Raw genomic sequence first — 19,531 nt, 5'->3', positions numbered from 1 at the left:
TGCATTGTTAAAATAAATTCATGATACCAAAGCATGCTGGGACTTAGTGTGATTGTGTGAAAGTACCATTAGAGGGTCCGAAAGAGTGGTCAGTTCTGCACACAGTACCTATCCATCCCATTATCCTGAACGCAATGCTGGAGCTGAAATTTTTGAGCTTGTTCTGGAACAAAAGCAAGGGGGTGCTGTGGGAAAAGGCTGATTGAAACTTCTCCTCTGTTGCTGCATGCCGACAGACTTCCTACCCTTCCCTCCCTGTATGGTGTGTGGATTACTACAGTTATTTTCTGTCTTCGGAACTGCCAGGATCCAGGAGTTGTAAGGTAAGCCTAACATTTTTATTATTATTTATAAAATAAGAAAAATAGGAGCAAAGATAAGCAAGCAAAACCAAATCCCTGAAAAGGGAACACCTGCATATTTTATGTAATTTAACTTAGGGAAGGAAAGTTGTAAATATTTGCATGACTGGTTTCAGCTTACTAAGAATTGTGCTGGTGGTGCATTTCCATTAAATGGAACTTATGATAAGAATAAATTGCTGACATTGAAAGGTATTTTGAAAGAAAAGAAAAGCAAAGTAACTGGGGAACAAATGACAGCATTTTATTGTTGGTACAGTGAAGCACTTAAAAGGGAAAAAGAGTCAGCATTAACAGGGTTGTAGGGTGTTAATAAGAAATAGTTGCAACAAGTAAAAGAGGTAAAAAAGGCAGTACAGACCTGTAAAAAGGGATCCCTTTATCCTGTCTTAGCAGGTTTGAAATAAACTGAAGATGACCAAAAAGCAGAAACTTCTGAAGAGGATAATAATCGGGTACCTCCTGTATAAGACTCTGTTTCTCAGACCCCTACCTTTCAGTCTACTGTCAACTGAACACCCAGTTTGTGTGAAACTGTACATCTCAGACTGGTTCCCCTGTTCAATCTTCATCTTCTGAACAGGCATCTGTGGTCGAGGGGGGTTCTTCTTCCTATCCTTCTCCGATAGCTTCTACTTCCCCAACAGGGGCATTAGTATTTGACACGCCTGTATCTCACCATACACGCTCACATGACAGGGTACAACAAAAGACTACAACCTCTGGAGGGGATCTATTGGCACCTGTCAGGGAAATTTTGGGGGCTAACAATAGGGAACTTGTTCATCGTCCTTGGACCCCTGCTGATTTACATACTATGTCTATAAATTTTCCAAATATTACAGAAGATCCATTAAAATTCAAAGAAGAATTAAAAACTATAACAGAATGTTACAATCCTACTTTGACAGATTTAAATCAACTGCTGAGGGTAGTTACTTCAGATGAAATAAGAAAGCAGTTACTGGAAAAGGCTGAGATAACAGATTTCACTCTCACAGGGAATGCATCATCAGATAAATGAACAGCATTGTTAAACCAAATTAATGATGTGTGTCAAGTTAGGACTGACTGGTCTAAAATACAGCCATGTAACCAAAATAAAGGGGAAGCCCCTGCAGACTATTTGAGTCGCCTTAAAACAGTATTTGCTAGACATTCAGGAGCACCAGACCCAGAAGAGCAAGCTAAGCCAGCTATTGCAGCAGCCTTTGGGCAGGGTCTGCAAGCCCCTGTACAAAATGAAATAAAGCAAGTGCTCATAGACTGGCAAGGAAAGGACTTAAGAGTATTTATTATGTGCTGCAAATCACTGCACAGAACAAAAAAACAAAAAAGGAGACTAAGAATAAGCTGTTAACTTTAGAAATCAGGGAGCTAAAAACCCAAGGAGTCAAGACAAAAGCAAAAAAATGGTAGAGTAATTGCCAGAGGATTTAGCAAAAGTGCTGGTCGAGGGGAACAAGGTGTAGCTGGTTGGCAACAATGAGCTGGTAGTGCCCCTCCAGCTTCATCTAACACATTTTGCTTCAATTGTGGAGAAGCAGGACATTAGAGTGGGGATGCCCACACAGGCAAATGCAAAGAGCCCAAGATACTTGGACTGAATGGTAACCAAATTATAACAAGGCAGTTTTTCCTCCACCACCTCCTCAGATTGGAAGGAGTCAGGAAACTCCATACTAACTAGGTCATGGAAATAATACAGAACTGAATCTTGTCCAACCCGGAATTAATGGACATGCTGCACCTCAGAAAATCCAAATCCCATCGAGCTACTCGCTCGAGAGACTTGAACCTCAGCACTGAAATAAATAGGACATGCTGGAGGGACAGATTCATAACCCAGAGGCTCCCTTCACTCTGGAATAAAATCCCAGTGCAGGTTAGGCAGAGTCCCACATTGACTCTCTTCAAGAGGAATCTTGATGAGTTGATGGGAGATCGTAGGTTTACCCCAGCTATCACTTCTGTGTCACTGTTAGACAGAGGCACAGTATACTAACCTCAAAAAAGGGCATAGCAAAATTAATTTAAAATGGGTGGCGAAAGCCAAACACTCACTGGCTAGGCTTATAAATGCCCTAGGGCAGATAGCCTAGTATGAACCTATGAACCTATGACCCTCTACTGCCAATAGATCAAAACGGACCCTACATTAAGATGAAAATAAATTCAAAGAAAACCCCATTTCTGGTGGACACTGGAGCCATTAGGTCAGTGTTAAAAGTTACTTCAGACAGTCCGATACAAGTATCAGAGCATAAAGTAAAGGCAGTTGGAGCAACAAAAACTAGGGTTACTTATCCTGTTTCAGAACCCATCCACATTTCTTTAGGTCCGATTGAAGAAAAGCATTCTTTTCTTTTGAGTACTACTGCACCAGTAAACCTATTAGGCAGAGGTTTGTTATGTAAGTTGGGTTTTACTATTTACTGTAATCCAGAAGGAGTGTATCTAAATGTTCCAACAGAATCAGAGGGGGAAGTATTGGCAGTTTTAGCAGAAGCTGAGGAACAGCCTGCTGAAAGCAGGACAGGAAAGATGGACAGTTACTACAGCAGGTACCTGCCAACTTGTGGGCTAAGCATGCAAATGAAGTAGGTATACTGAAATCAGCAGAACCAGTAAAAATAAAATTAAATCCATCAAAACCTCCCCCTAGAGTTCCATAATATCCACTAAAGTTGGAAGCAGAGCAGGGAATCAAACCTGTAATTCAGTCTCTAATACAGCAAGGAAAAATAATACCAGCTAAAAGCCCTTGCAATACTCCTATTTTTACAGTAATAAAGCCAGAGAAGGATACTTATAGATTTGTACAAGACATAAGGGCTGTAAATAATGCAGTACTGCCTACTTTTCCTGTTGTTCCAAATCCAGCAACAATACTGAGTTGCATACCACCTACAGCTAGTTACTTTTCTGTAATAGATTTATGTTCATTTTTTGTCTACCAATTCACCCTGACAGTCAGTTTCTGTTTGCTTTTACTTATCAGGGACAGCAATATACCTGGACACGGTTGCCACAAGGATATACTGAATCTCAGTCAGTATTTTCTCAAACTCTGAAAAATGATTTGGAGAATGTGACATTTCTGGGTGAGTCTGTGTTAGTACAATACGTAAATGATTTACTAATAACATCACATTCCAACAGGATACCTTGCATCTTCTGACTATCACTGCAGAGAAGGGACACAAACTGCCTACAGAAAAACTATAGTTGTGGTCATCTCAGGTACATTATCTTGGTCATTTAATATCTCAGGGTAGCAGGCAAGTGTTACCATCTCATATTGATGCAATATCTAAGGCCCTATGTCAGACTGCTCAGAGACAGCTTAGGTCTTTCCTAGGTATGACAGAATACTGCAGACAGTGGATCCCTAACTACGCAGAAATTGCCAAAACTTTGACAAATCTTTTAAAGCAGGATACACCAGAGCCTCTCCTTTGGAATAGTGAAGAGAAAAATTAATTTCAGAATTTGAAGCAAGTTTTAGCTACTGCCCCAGCTTTAGGGTTACCAAACTATAATAAACCTTTTATTTTATTTTGTCATGAAAGAAATGGATTTGCTCAAGGGGTACTTGGACAAAAACATGGGGGCAGCTATCGTCCATTAGCTTATTACAGCACAGCACTTGAATCTGTTGCAAAAGGTTTTCCACCCCGTTTAAGGGCAGTTGCCGCTGCTGCTATTCTAATTAATCTGGCACAATCGTTGGTGCTTGGGCATAATCTCACAGTTGCTGTCCCTCATTCTGTATCATCTCTTTTGCTTAAAATGAAAACTCAGCCAGTCTTGACTGCACATCTAACTAGATATGAACTTACACTTCTTTCTGATCCATCTATTTCTCTGATCCGTTGTCCTGTTCTAAATCTAGCATCTCTCTTGCCTACTGCTGAGGATGGTGAAGAGAATGACTGTGTGTGTGTGTGTGTGTGTGTGAGAGACTATTTGCTTTCTCCTATTAGGACTTAAAGGACACTCCTATAGCCAATGCTGACTTTAATTTGTTCGTGGCGGCTCCTGTGGAAGAGCTCACAGGGAAGCTACTCTCGGGAATAGCCGTCTGTACTGAAGAAACAATATTGTTGCAACAAAAATGAGAGGGTGTTCACTCTGCTCAAATAGCTGAGTTAGTGGCTTTGCAAAAAGTCTGAGTTAGCCAAAGACAAGGTGGCCAATATTTTTTACAGACAGCAGTTATGCTTTCGGGATGGTTTTTGGGTTTGTGACCTCTTCAGGAAATCAAATTAAAAATTCAGGGTACATAAAATTGTTGTTAGATGTACTTTTGCTACCTAAGTGGGTGTCTGTAATCAAATGCTATGCCCATCAAAAGGGCAAGGATGTTATAACAAAGGGCAACAATCTAGCAGACAAGCTGCTAAACCAGCATTGGTAAATTGCTGCAGAAATGTATGTATGTTAACGATAAGCTACAGCAGGAATGATGCGTTTGATTTTGCAAAGTTGTCAGCCTTTCAAGCTGAAGCATCACAGGGACAAGTTATGAGGTGGCTCAAGGATGGATGTAGAAAATCCTCTGATGGCATATGGCGACATCCAGACGGCCGACTGGTAGCACCTGCCTCCTCTTTGCTACCTTACCTGGTAAGGGCATATAATTTACTGGTCCATACAGGTAAGACAGCTTTATTTAATCAAATTATCCAAAGCTGGTATGTCCCTGATGTCCCCTCTTTGATACTTCAGTATGTACAAAATGGTGGTAAATGTCTAGAGTATAATGTAAGCAAACATGCTAACAGCAAAACTGGATGTTCACCTCCACCCCGGGGACCTTTTGTTAATGTACAGCGGGATTTCATCCAGATTCCTAAGACTAATAATTTACAATTTATTTTGGTGGTAGTGTGTATGTTCTCAGCATGGGTGGAAGCTTACCCATGTCGCAAAGCTGATGCAGATACAGTGGTAACATTTTTTTTGTATAATTATATACCAGAATTCGGTATACCCAGCATTGTTAACAGTGACCAGGGAACACATTTTAATAATGCACTGTGTAAAAAACTATGTAAAATTTTTAATACTAAGTTGCGTCTTCACTGTCCCAACCATCCCCAGTCATCTGAATTAGTGGAAAGGGTAAACAGGATCCTTAAAAATAAAATTTCGAAGATTTGTGCTGAAACCCACTTAAAGTGGCCCAAAGCCCTTCCCTTAGCATTAGAGTATGAGGGCCTCACTGATGTTGAGTCCATATGAAATATTAATGGGGAGACACATGGCCCTTCCAGCTACCCCTCCAGTGGGAAATGCCGATTTAACTTTGTCAGATGATGTTATGATTTCTTATTGTAGGAGACTCCTCAAAATTTTGCAGCAATATCATCGAACAGTAAGAGTAGCGTTACCAAAGCCTCCTGCCCAGCCCAGTCATCAACTACAACCGGGTGATTGGGTGTACGTGAAAATTTTCCATAGAAAATAACTCCCTGAGCCCAGGTGGAAGGGGCCTTTTCAGGTCCTGTTAACCACTTTGACTGCAGTTTGCTGTGCAGGACTACCAACGTGGATCCATTCATCTCATTGCAAGAAGATCTGTCATGTGGGGACCCCATCGCAGCCAACAGAGGGACATCAAGGTGTGACAGATAAATCATCTCACCAGTGAGAAGGTCAACTTCAGTAGCAGTCCATGATAAATCCGGTGACAACAGGTACTTTTGCTTTGTTTCTGCTGTTGTTCATTTCTATAAACTGGTTGAGAGAAAACAGTTTTCTTGCTGGTCCTTTGGCAGTATGCCAAAAATCTAAACAAAACAAACTGCTGGATATGTTCGTATATACCTCATCATTCTAAGGCAGGGATTCCTATAATTCTCATCCCTGCATCACATGTGTCATTTGAAAAGGACCTTAATGACATCAGCTTAACCTGGCATAATGTAACTGATTTTTCAAAGGTTGTGTCTCTTCAACTTGCGACCACACATCATGGAGACATATGTTATGCCAGAAATGGGACTGTACCAGTAGGAACCAGTAAATGTAATGCCACCAGGCATGAAGGTATGTTAGACTCTCTGCACTTAAAACACTATGACTAGGGGGTGTGGCATGGGCATGATAAGTGACCGTTAATACATCTGCGATGATTGCACCTATCCCTGGTTACCTACAAACTGGTCTGAATGTGGCTTTGTAGGCTACATTACTCCTGCTATTCAACATTTCCAAAACCCACCAGCAGGTAGACTGAGAAATAAGCGAACAATCCACTGGGCAGACCAAGTATTTTCAGTTTTTAATCCTGGGTATAGAGTGCAAAGGACAGTAATTAAAATCACCACGCTTGCCCAAATTCTACAGGATGTGGCCAGCAAAACTTCATATCACATCAGAATGGCAAATCAAAAAATGACTGAAATGCAAACTGTGGTGTTACAAAATCAAATGGCACTTTATATAATGCTTCTTGCAAAAAGGGGGGGGGGGGGTCATGTGCCCTCACAGGGAATCGTTGCTGTTCATATATTAGTGACTATCATGATGAACAGCAAAAATGGCAAATTTCATAAAACAAATGGCCAAAGATTTGGACAGCACATCCAAACAATGGACACTTTTTGGATGGTTGGACAGTAATTTTGGTAACCTGGGAACTAGCATAATCCAGGGTATTGTCATTGTACTTTTTATTATATTTGTGATCATTTTGGTATTTTCTATAATAAAGGCTGCGATTACAAGATGTTTAACCTCACCTGCACATGAAATGCCACTGCATGTACCAATCAATGACAATTCCAGTCAGTATGACAGAAAATGACTATTATGATGCAGAGGCATATTTTATAAAGTTAAGAAAAATAAAAATATAATTACATGTATGGTACATCCCTCATACTGTCAAAGAGAGGAAACTATTATGGGACAAGATCAGCTTAAACTGTATATTAATTTCAGTTTCATTAATGACGCTATAATACGATTGTTAAAAAGCAAATATAATTTCTATGCAGGCCTGGTAAAAATACAGCTTCATAAGCTAGAGTATTGCTGTGTCTTAACTGCATTCTTTTAAAATGTAATAAGGAAAAAGTACGCGTTGCATGAAGTGAAGGCATGTTAGTTACTACAAAAAGGAATTTGTTAGCCTGACTCCTCCAGGCCAGGAGCACGTTTTTGCTAGGAAAGGTGTGCAACATCAAAGGTCAGAAACAAGACCCCTTGGAAGCAGATGGATCATGTAGAGAAAGGGGTTCACGTGAAGTCCGAGGCAAAAATCATGAGGGATGAGGACATTTGCAAAGTTTTCTATTAGCTAGAGTCATTGTGACATAATGAAAGTGCATGACCAGGTTTGATAAGAAAAATGTATAAAAGATGAAGGCTGTCTCTCTTCAGAGGGACTGAATTAACATCGCCTATGAAGATTGTCTCCCAGTGCTGTAAGAATAAAATTTCTGTTTGCACATCCTAAAGTGTTCCTGACTGAATGCATGTAAGGTAAATTCTTAATGTTATTTATTTATGACTATAACAATTCCTTTATTGTCATTGCACAAGGACAATTAAATTTGTAGCAAACGTCCTAAGGTGCATTCACATGTAATGAATATGAATAAATAAGAGAATACAATACAATACCAAACAATAGAATATGCAACAGAAGTAAAATAACCAAGTACAGAACAGCACACCGACGGAGCTCGGGAACAGCGTTAATAAAAAATATGTAAAAAAGTCAATCACCATGTAGCGCTGTTTCCTGAAGGCATATAAACACAGTTCCAACGACTCAAAAATTCAGATAAAAATACTTTTATAAACAATAGAATATAATGCAATGCAGTAAATAACTATTATTATTGCACTTGGGTGCATTGCACATGAACAGGATAAAGTAAGGTGCAGAGGAATGTAAACATTTACCTGGTTATTCTCTGTTCTCAATCTGAGCATTTAGCCTTGTTTGGTTCACATATGGCTCTGGGATAGAAACTGTTCTTAAATCTGTTTGTCCAAGATGGAATGGGCCTGAACCATCTGCAAGAAGACAGCAGCTCAAACAGATTATGTCCAGGGTGAGAAGGGTCTTTCAAGATGTTGGTTGCTCTGCTTAAACATCAAGAGCTGAAGAGTTCCTCCAAAGAGGGCAGTGAGCAGCCAATAATTTTCTGGGCAAAGCTAATAATCATTTGAAAGTCCTTCCTGTCTCCCACCGAGCTGTTGGCATACCATGTGGAAGTAAGTCTTACAGCAAAGCCATACAACCAGGATTTACATATGACAGGTGAGCTTATGCCTGTGATTTGCAAGGAGTGTTGCACTAAAAAGCTTCATCCCACAGCAAATGTGAAATATCATTCATCACTGCAAAAGGACTGATAGTATTCAAAATGAGTTAGCTGTCATCAACATACCTCAAACACATGAGCTCTAATTAAATATTAAAAAGATGAGTTTAACACTTCTTAATGTCACTTCTCCTGCAGAGGTAATGTAGTAGACAGGTTATAATCTGTATAATTATAGTTATGATCAGAGGCAAAAGAGTCTGTTGAATAGTGAGCATAATGCAATGGTGATCAAATTAACTAATTGAAGATACAGCAGTTACATTTACGTAACACAGCAGCATGCCACAGATAGTTATCAACCTAACTAATCTTAGATACAGTGGCTACTGTTACGTAACACAGCAGCATCCCAGAGATGGTGATCAACATAACTAATCTTAGATACAGTGGCTATTATGTAACACAGCAGCATGCCACAGATAATGAGCAATGTAACTAATCTAAGATACAGTAGTTACTTTTATGTAACAGACTACAATGCCACAGATGGTTATCAATGGTGATCAGTGTTAAGTAGTGTTAGATTTATGTGACAGAACAACATGCCACAGATGGTGATCGATGTAACTACACTTACATATAGTGGTTACATTTATGTAACAGCAGTATGCTACAGATGGTCATCAACGTAACTAATGTGAGAGACTATGTAACTGAGCAGCATGCCACAAATGGTGATCAAAGTAACTAATCATGGGAATGAATGTAACTAATCTTAGATACAATAGTTACATTTATGTAACAGAGTAGCATGTCATACATGGGAATGAATGTAACTAATCATAGATACAGTAGTTACATTTATGTACCAAAGTAACATGCCATAGATGGGAATGAATGTAACTAATCATAGATACAGTAGTTACATTTATGTACCAGAGTAACATGCCATAGATGGGAATGAATGTAACTAATCATAGATACAGTAGTTACATTTATGTACCAGAGTAACAAGCCATAGATGGGAATGAATGTAACTAACCTTAGATACAGTAGTTACATTTATGTAACAGAGTAACATGCCATAGATGGGAATGAATGTAACTTATCTTAGATACAGTAGTTACATTTATGTAACAGATGGGAATGAATGTAACTAACCTTAGATACAGTAGTTACATTTATGTAACAGATGGGAATGAATGTAACTAATCATAGATACAGTAGACACATTTTATGTAACAGAGTAACATACCACAGAACGTGATAAATGTAACTAATCATAGATACAGTAGTTACATTTATGTACCAGAGTAACATGCCATAGATGGGAAAGAATGTAACTAATCTTAGACACATTGGTTACATTTATGTAACAGAGTAACAAGCCATAGATGACCAAAGAAGTGTGAATATGATGAGCCCATTTATTCATTTTGTTTGTTAAACAGGCAGGTGGTTCAGTGCCAGATCCTTTTCAGCGACACCCTGGACTACAAGGCTAAGAATAACAGATCAACAGCAATATATTATGAAGAATTCAAAGTTAGTATCAACAGGCGACTGCTGTAGTAAAGTAGTAATAGTATATGAGCATGCAGTACAGACAAAAGTATCTGAACATTATACAATATATGTAACAGGAAATGTAGTAACATACATGCAATAAGAAAAATATTCAAACATTATTTACAAACTGATATAATATAACCATCTTTAAAAGAGTAGGAAGAGTTAAAGAATCAGGCTTAATTGTTCTGTGGAATGTACTAGCTCTGTATGCATTTAATGTTGTTGTTGTGTCTTTTGGCTTTTCCCGGTTAGGGGTCGCCACAGCGGAACTCCGGTCCGCTAATGATTGGAAGTTGATTTTTACGTGCTGAGTTGCCAGCCCTAATGCACAACCTTCAACAAAGGTACGCCCATTCACGCATGTCTCCACGCAGAAGACGCTCTAGCTGAGAGTCGAACCGGTCAGCGTCTTACCGTGAGGCGACAATGCTACCGAATATGCATTTAATATGTATTACAATTATATTAATGTCACATACCTTTCAACTGTACAGATTTTCACAGAATGTCCAGATTTTTGGTCCATTTTTCATAAAATTGTGATTTTTTTTTTTTGGCAAATTAGTGTCAAATTATTAAAGAGTGAAGTTAGAAAATGACAGACATTTGAATTTCAGACTTCAAACCCTTCAGAAAATGCATGCTAATGCAACACCTGTTACTCTATCGACTTTCTAAGTTTGTAAGACCAATATCTAAAAATCGTCCCTATTTTTGGGCCTTTGTCACCCTTTTCTTTACGGCTTTGCACAGATTTCTTGCTTTAAGAGTTTGAGAGGTATGATTAATGTACATAGCCTAGTAACTACCTATGAACAGCTACATTAATATTTATACAATATGTAAGAAAATACATTTTGTACAAATGCACTAGTACAATTTTAAACTAAGTCACAAGGTAAGGGGAGATGCACATTTGAATGTTATGACATTTCCTGGTTTCTGCATATTGACACTCAGAATATGCTCGCCTGAATATCACACACCTGCTCATATCTGCAGATATTCACCAATTACTGGCTGTGGAATGAAAGAAATAAAACCAGTTACTTGTAATTCTGACAGAATAATCTGAAGAGTTTAAATATACTCCTGTGCACTGTGAAGTTCTCTCTCATGTAACTGTTTTCAATTTTAAAACTTCCCAAATGATTCTCCAGTATAACATACATGCACATAATGACAAATAATTCATAGTGTCCTAGCAGTGGTACTGTAAATGGAAGAAAAACAAAGGCACTTACTTTAGCTGCTCTAAGTTATTGTTTGGACTCTTTAGGGCATCGGACAGATGTTTTGCCCCTTCACTTCCAATTTCATTCAATGACAGCCTGTGCAGAAATACAAAAAGACAGACTTATTGCCAGCATTGTGAACACCACATAGGTTCATAGGTTTATACTAGGCTATCTGCCCTAAGGCATTTATAAGCCTAGCCCAAAGTTTTGTGGCTTACGCCACCCCTTATGTTAAAAAATATTGTGCCCATTAGTTTGTTGTGCCTCTGTCCAGCAGTGACACAGAGATGATTCCCGGGGTAAACCTACGATCTCCCATCCACCGGTCAAGATTTCTCTTGAACAGAGCCAGCGAGGTGCTCTGCCTCACATGGACCGGGATTTTATTCCACAGCATAGGGAGTCTCTGAGTGACAAATCTATCCCTCCAGCATGTCTTATTTATATCCGTGCTAAAGATTAAGTCGCTTGCTCTAGTGGATCTGGTAGATTTGGATTTTTTGAGGTGGAGCATGTCCATTAATTCCGGGTTGGACATGGCCTTGTATGTCAGGCACAGGTCACCTCTGAGCAGACGGTATGTGACTGAATAGAGCTGGAGTTTCTTCAGTCTGGCAGCATATGACAGATTTTGGAATCCCTTTATCCTTTTGGTGAGGAACTTTTGGGGTCTCTCCAATTGCTGCAGGTGTCGGGTGAGATACATCCCGAATGGGGCATTGTACTCGATCGTTGGTCTGATAAGTGAAGAGTACAGGGGAACAATGACCTCACTTGATCTGGATGTGAATCCCTTCATGATCAGGTGGGCAATGTAGAAGGTCTTTCTAACCACTTTAGCAATGTGAGTGTCAAAAGAAAGGCCACTGTCAACCTGGGTCCCCAGGTCCCTGATAACCTCTTCTGTGCTTAGTGGATTGCCACCTATATGGTAGCTTGGGGTTACCTTGTTTTTCCCAAAGGGTATGACTATACATTTTTGGCATTTAACTTCAGGCCATGGCTCTGGCACCAGCTATCAGTTTCCGTGAGACCCCTCTGAAGGATATCTGTGTCCGATGTACTTTCCACTATGGCGCCCAGTTTGCAGTCATCTGCAAACTTTGTCAGCCATAGTCCTCCTATGTTTGCCTGTACTTCTGAGAAGTAGATGCCGAACAACAGGGGCCAAGGACTGAGCCCTGTGGGACACCACTTGTGACCGGCTTGGAGTCTGACATGGTGCCAGCAACTCTAACCCTGTGGGTTCTGTCCTTTAGCCAGTTTGCAACCCATCTTGTGACATATGGGTTTACATTTAAGCTGGTAAGTTTCTCTATAATACCTGAGTGGGGTATTGTGTCGAAAGCTTTTGCAAGGTCAAGGTAGGCTGTATGGACTGCCTTTCCCCCATCAATGGCCTTGGTGACTGTTTCGAAGAAGTCGACCAAGTTCAAAAGGCATGATCTGCCCTTGACAAAGCCAAACTGGGTCGGGTCCAATGTCTGCAAGTCCCCTATGTCTTTGTTTATGAATTCCATTATGATCCTCTCCATAGCTTTGGAGACCAGGCTTGTTAAGCTTATGGGGCGGTAATTACCAGGGTCTGTAGAGGCACTGCCTTTGTGGAGTGGGACCACAGTTGCCGTACGCCACTCCTTGGGCACGTATCCTGTGGTAAGGCTAAGATTAAACAGCTGCCTTATGTGCGGGTTTAGTTCCTCATTGATTTCATGTAGCACACAGCCGGGGACACCATCCGGTCCCATTGATGCTGTGTTTTTAGCTTTAGAGAGAGCAGCTTTTACCTGCGCATTTGAGATGTCTGGGAGGCTACACCGCTGGGATAGTTATCTCTCCTTTGGGGAGAGGGGGGTGAAGTTTGCACTGAACCTGTCCGCCAGTATGTTGGCAATGTCTGGGGGTTCAGTGATTTTTTTTTTGTATCATTTTGGACTAATTCTGAGCATATCTGGGAGATTCCACCCAGGTTTCTAACATAGCTGAAGAAGGCCTTATGATTGTCTTTTGAATCTATGGCAATTTTTCTCTCAAAGTTGGCCTTGGATGATTTTATGAGTGCTCGTATTTTTTTACTAATAATGATCAAGGGTATCTTCTCTTTTATGGATTTTGCTCTATCATGTAACAGCTTTCTCCTCTTATTGTAAAGTTTGTTTATGGCTGGGGTCCACCAAACTGGACGTTTGCCCTTGGTGGAAAGAGTCTTGGTTTTATTAGGGATTGCCTGATCCATGCAGTCCTGGAGGTGTTCGTAGAAGGCATTTGTAAGGGCTTCCGCAGCTTGGGTTGTGGTTTCCACTGGCTCGGGGGCCTTGAAGGATACCACACCAGTCTTGAGTAGTGTGAAGTTTGCTTTAGAGAAGTTCTTCACTGTGGTCTTTTGCTTGGGGTGGGGCGGGATGTGGATTTCCAGTGAGATTAGTTTATGATCTGATCTCACCAATGAGGATATACTTCGTGTGGAGCATTTTGTCCCCATTTTTGTGATGATGAGATCTAGTATATTTTCTCCTCTTGTGGGAACGGTGACTAGTTGTTTCATGGCATTTGAATTTATGAACTCCAGGAACCTTTGGGCTAAAAAGTTGGGGCTTGAGTAATGTTCCCAGTCTATATTCGGGTAGTTGAAGTCACCCAATATAATGGTGTTTGGAGATACATTTATACCCTCCAGTGTCTTCAGGAAGGCTGTGTGGGGTTCCTGAGTTTGAGAGGGTGGCCTGTAGCATGCTACAAATTGTAGAGCAGTTTTGCCTATGGTTAATTGCACCTGGATGGTTTCCGATGCTTCGTGCGTTGCCACAAACCTGGAGGTGTGGGTATCCTTGATGAATATAGATACACCCCCTCCTTTTGTGGTGTGGTCCGGGTTTTGGGCCGGAACGCATGATATGAGGTAAAACCTGATAGTGCCGGGGTGCTCTCAGGAGCCTTGAACCAGGTTTCAGTTACAGCACAGACATCAATGTTCTCCATACTGAGAAGGGCCTCGAGTGCGTGCATTTTGAGATTTAGACTTCTGGCATTGAGCAGCATTACCCTTAGTTTCTTCCCATTTTTGTTTTCTAGGGTGGTAGGTTTAGAATTTGAGCCTTGCCTAAAAAAGGCACTATGGGAGTGGCAAGAGCCTTAGCCAATATCCGAATCCCAGGGTGACAGGTGCAAGCCGCCTTAGCAGCGTGGCTTGTCAAGCATGTCATCCCAGGCAGACAGACACTGGATCCCCTTTGAATGACACCATAAATTAAGCCAATTGTTAAAGCTGATCATCTTGTCTCTATGTTGTGGCATCGTTCTTGGTGAAGGAAGGATACTGCTCAGGGTCAGGGTCATACCTGCCTGGGCTACATAATCAGAGAGCTCCTCTATGTCTCTTTTCATGTAGTCCAGGAGGTGCGTCTCAGGTCGTTCACACCAGCATGGACAATGACTGTGTCATATTTGTACTTGCTGTGGAGTGACCCGAGTGCTTGTGTTATGTGGCGGATTCTAGCGCCCGATAGGCAGCTTACTGTGACCCTCTCCATATTCAGCCTGGTGAGTGGGACGTCAGTGTGTCTGACTATGGAGTCACCTATGACAAGTATGTTTGGTGTTGTATTTGGCCTTAAGGGCTGTGACTGCTTTGCACACTGATTTTGTGGTTTATGTGTTGCCTGTGGTGTGTCATGAGGTGGCAGTTGCTTGGGTGTCTGCTTTGGAGGCCTCTGCTGTTTAGGTAAATTTTTGCTCAGAGCCTCCGAGTATGTCTTTGTGTGTTTATGTGTTTGATTCATTGTTGTGATAGCTTTATTGTGAGACCGGTTTTGTGGTGTGTGTAGTTGCCTTCTCCTCCTGTCTGGTCTTGCCAGTCCTGAGTTGAGAGAGCTCAGCCTCCAGTTTGGCCAAATAGCTGCATCTCTCGCAAGTATTTGTGTTATGTGGGAGGAGGAGAGGGTTGTCTGTGTACATGAGGCAATTGTAACATTTCCTCAATATTCCCAGATTCACCAACTGGACAGGAGAGGATGCCAGCATCTGGCCCTTCGACATGCTTGAGAAATTAAGAAGTTAGGGGTGTAACTGAATAAGAGAGGACTTAGTAAGGAAGTGGGTACTCCTGGGGGGGGGGTTTCGCTAGTGAGGGACTTTGTATAATACAGAAGTGCTAAACCTGAAAAGAAGATGCTTTTAAGACAAGTGTGCAGACCACGAACCTTCTTAATGTAAAATAACTGGCCTGAAGCCCAAGTGCTTAAACCAGAACTAATACACTTTTAGAATAACAGACACTGAGCCCTCAATCAGCAGTTCCCAACTTAGAAGGATGTAAGCCACCTGTCCTGCCACCACAGTGCAGGCCACAAACCTTCCTAATGTAAAACAACTGGTCTGAAGCCCAAGTGCTTAATCGAAAAGACTTAGAATGATAGCTACACTTTAATCAAGTTACTACCAAGCAGTAATAAATACAATTGAATACTTTGAAGAATGCCTGGATTAGTGTTTAAGTTATACAAACAAACTAGATTCAGCAGGCCTGGATCTAGTCTACGCTACAGCAAACAAGGTGTAGCAATTTCAGTAAGAAGCAGTTCAAATACGCAGGCACTATAAGCCTTTAACCAGAAATTCCCAGATCAGAAGGGCAGAGTCCAGCCTCTCCTCCCACAAGAGTGCAGACCACGAACCCTTTTAATGTAAAATAACTGGCCTGAAGCCCAAGTGCTTAAACCAGAATTAATACACTTTTAGAATAACTGACACTGAGCCCTCAATCAGCAGTTCCCAACTTAGAAGGATGTAAGCTACCTGTCCTGCCACTACAGTGCAAACCACAAACCTTCTTAATGTAAAGCAACTGGTCTGAAGCCCAAGTGCTTAAACTAAAAGGCTTAGAATGAGTTGCACCAAGAAGTAATAAATACAACTGAGTACTTTTAAGATGATGCAAAAGCAAAATAAATTAGGAAGAAATACAAATACAGTAAAAGCAGAATTTTTTCTTTTTTTTTCTTTTTTCTTTTTTCAGAAAAGTAGCAAAAACAGTAGTAAAAACAATTCACATGCAGTGCAAGCTGGCACACTTGAGTATGTAGCAATATTAGTCCACACACAGTTTGAAAAAAAGTAATTAAATTAAAAAGGACTAAAAGCAAGTGCAGAAAGGGTTTATTAGATAGAATGCGGTAAAGAGATGGGACTGCGGGAGTGTCCTAGATCAAATCTACAGTGGGGCGGGCACTGCAAAAGCCACCAAATTTAAACTACTACCAAGAACAAAGAGGGGTGGGGTGGGGAAGACAGTTTCAACAGAGCTAGATCTGAGGAATCAGTCCAAATTATAAAACCACAATAAAATGCAAGAAATATACTTAAATCAGCTTATGTCCAGTTGATGTATGCAGACAAATCTCAGTAGCAAGCAACTCTATTTAAAATGATTACAAGAAATGTAACCAACACAGGTGTTAATGTTATCAGAAACCCCCCAAGCTAATTAACACTTAAAGGAATTTCAAGAACTTCAGAGATACACACAAGACAGTTTCAACAGAGCTAGATCTGAGGAATCAGTCCAAATTATAAAACCACAATAAAATGCATGAAATATACTTAAATCAGCTTATGTCCAGTTGATGTATGCAGACAAATCTCAGTAGCAAGCAACTCTATTTAAAATGATTACAAGAAATGTAACCAACACAGGTTTTAATGTTATCAGAAACCCCTCAAGCTTAATAACCCCCCATCTTGGCAATATACATTTATTTCGCCAATTTTAAAACCTAATAAAGATCCAACTAGATGTTCTTCATATCGGCCCATCTCATTACTTAATGTTGATTATAAAATGTTTATGAGTATTTTTGCTGATAGATTGAAGACAATCATTCCCGGCATTATAGATATAGATCAGACAGGCTTCATTGTAAATAGAAATAGTTTTGATAATATAAGAAGAACTTTAACATTAATAGATTTTGCAAATAGGAAAAAGAAAGATTTAACACTTATTAGTCTTGATATAAGTTCAGCATTTGATTCAGTAAGTTGGGACTATCTGTTTACCTTAATGAAGTGCACAAACTTCTCAGATGCATTTGTAAATCTAATTGAGCATTTATACAAAGGAACGTTGGCTTATATTAAGGTAGGAACATATGTTTCACAAAAATACCCATTCTTAAAGGTACAAAACAAGGATGTCCACTTTCTCCACTATTATTCACTTTAGTAATGGAGCCTTGGGCTAATTTGATCAGAAACAGTACTGACATAGAGGGTTTTGAAATAGATGAAAATACAACATCCAAAATTCAACTTTTTGCAGATGATGTTCTAATTACATCAGCAGGATCTAATTCTTCTATGCAGTCTCTATTTGATAACATGATGAATTTTAAAAGTATTTCTGGTTTAATATTCAATGAAGAAAAAACTAAAATACTACCTATATATACACGAAAAAATATTCTCATTAGTGAATTTACTAAATATGTACCCAATTCAGGTCAGATAACTTATTTAGGTATAATACTATCTAAAGATAATAAATCTATTATATATAATAATTATAATACCTGTTTTCTTAATATACAAAATCTTTTTAATACCTGGAATAATATGTTTTTTACTATGGAGGACAGACTTACAATTATTAAAATGATAATATTCCCCAAGATTTTATACTTAATACAATCAATAATACTTACACCTACAAAAATAATTATCAAAAAACTGAATACACTAATGTTAAATTTCCTATGGGCACCTAATAGACCTAGGATTGCATTAAAGAAACATACTAATGGCTGGTCTCAAGGGGGTATTGCTTTTCCAGACTTTAATTTATATACTATCTCTTCTATTGTAAAAGTTATTACTTTATTAATAGATCAGTCATATGTCACAAAATGGAAAGATTATTGGGAGCTAATTAGTATGCACTTCATGAAAATCTCCTTAACACATAAAAATATGATTGTAAATAACTCCATGTTATGGTTACTAAAGGAATTTTGTACTTCACCTATTACACCTAAACATATGGTTTGTTACCCATTAAATATTATTATTAGTTATCGTAACTTTATATTCATGCACCCTAAGTATAGGGAATGGAATTTTATTGTATTCCCTATAATATATACTCAGGGTATGCTTTTGTCATCTACTTCTGAAGGAACTCATTTAGCTATAGATAATGATCTAAAGTACTGGTATCAGTTGATATCTGATAATAAAGTTAAAATCTAGATTTCTTAAAACAAGAATTTGATCTAAGAGAAACTTGCTGGTTAGAGGTTCAGACCTTTAGACAACATCTCATTAATAAAATAGATCTAATGTCTATAACAGTTAAAGAATCTATTCCAACACTGATTGATTACTTGATATTAAATTTACAACATAAAGTTTCTGATAAAGGTAAACTTTCATACATACATAAAATTATCAGACAAACTTTTTACAGTGTAGATTCATACTGGAATTATTTCACTTCTATTAATGGCGACCCACCAAATCAACAAGATAAACAATATATATTGAATCTGCTTATAGAACTACGTCTTCCATTGTCTGGAGACTTTATACATGGAAATTTTACATAGATCTTTTATACACCTTTGATGATGAATAAAATAAATAATAAAGATAATTTATGTAAGAGATGTAATGTAGAAATTAATGCTGACTGGGCTCATATGTTTTATGACTGTATAAAATTGAAAGAATACTGGAAGTCAATTAATGAATTTTTGCAGGCTCTTTTTACAGATAATTTCATTATTTCTAAATCTCTTATATTATTCAACACACCTGTAACTCAAAGTGTTAAAAAGGTTAAGCTTCCCTTGTTATGGTCTATTCTAGCAGTGGCTAGGAAAATAATAACTAGAAATTGGATTTCAAATACACCTCCTTCGTTCAATGAATTTAAAAATGTTATGAATATAGTGTGCCATATGGAAATAAACACAATTAGAAAAACATCTTATTATATTGTATGGGATAATTTACAAAATTTGTTAACAATTTTTTAATTTTAATAACATGGTATTTTAGTTTAATTAATTGATCTGAT

The 19,531-nt window shown here is 39.0% G+C and overlaps 1 long non-coding RNA gene across 1 annotated transcript in view; it reads right to left on the bottom strand.

Moving 5' to 3' along the window:
- LOC122794805 overlaps positions 1 to 19,531 on the bottom strand; it is a 96,748-nt gene that overhangs the window by 30,348 nt on the left and 46,869 nt on the right. Inside the window, exon 2 of the long non-coding RNA XR_006363706.1 lies at positions 11,467 to 11,553. This is a non-coding gene — a long non-coding RNA (uncharacterized LOC122794805). The remainder of the gene's footprint in view (positions 1 to 11,466; positions 11,554 to 19,531) is intronic.

The sequence above is a fragment of the Protopterus annectens genome, chromosome 2.part1 (assembly GCF_019279795.1).
Source record: "Protopterus annectens isolate FY-2018-M chromosome 2.part1, PAN1.0, whole genome shotgun sequence".
Taxonomy (NCBI): Eukaryota; Metazoa; Chordata; order Ceratodontiformes; family Protopteridae; genus Protopterus; species Protopterus annectens.
Note: the sequence above shows the minus strand (reverse complement) of the source record. Positions and strands in the feature narration are given on the sequence as shown.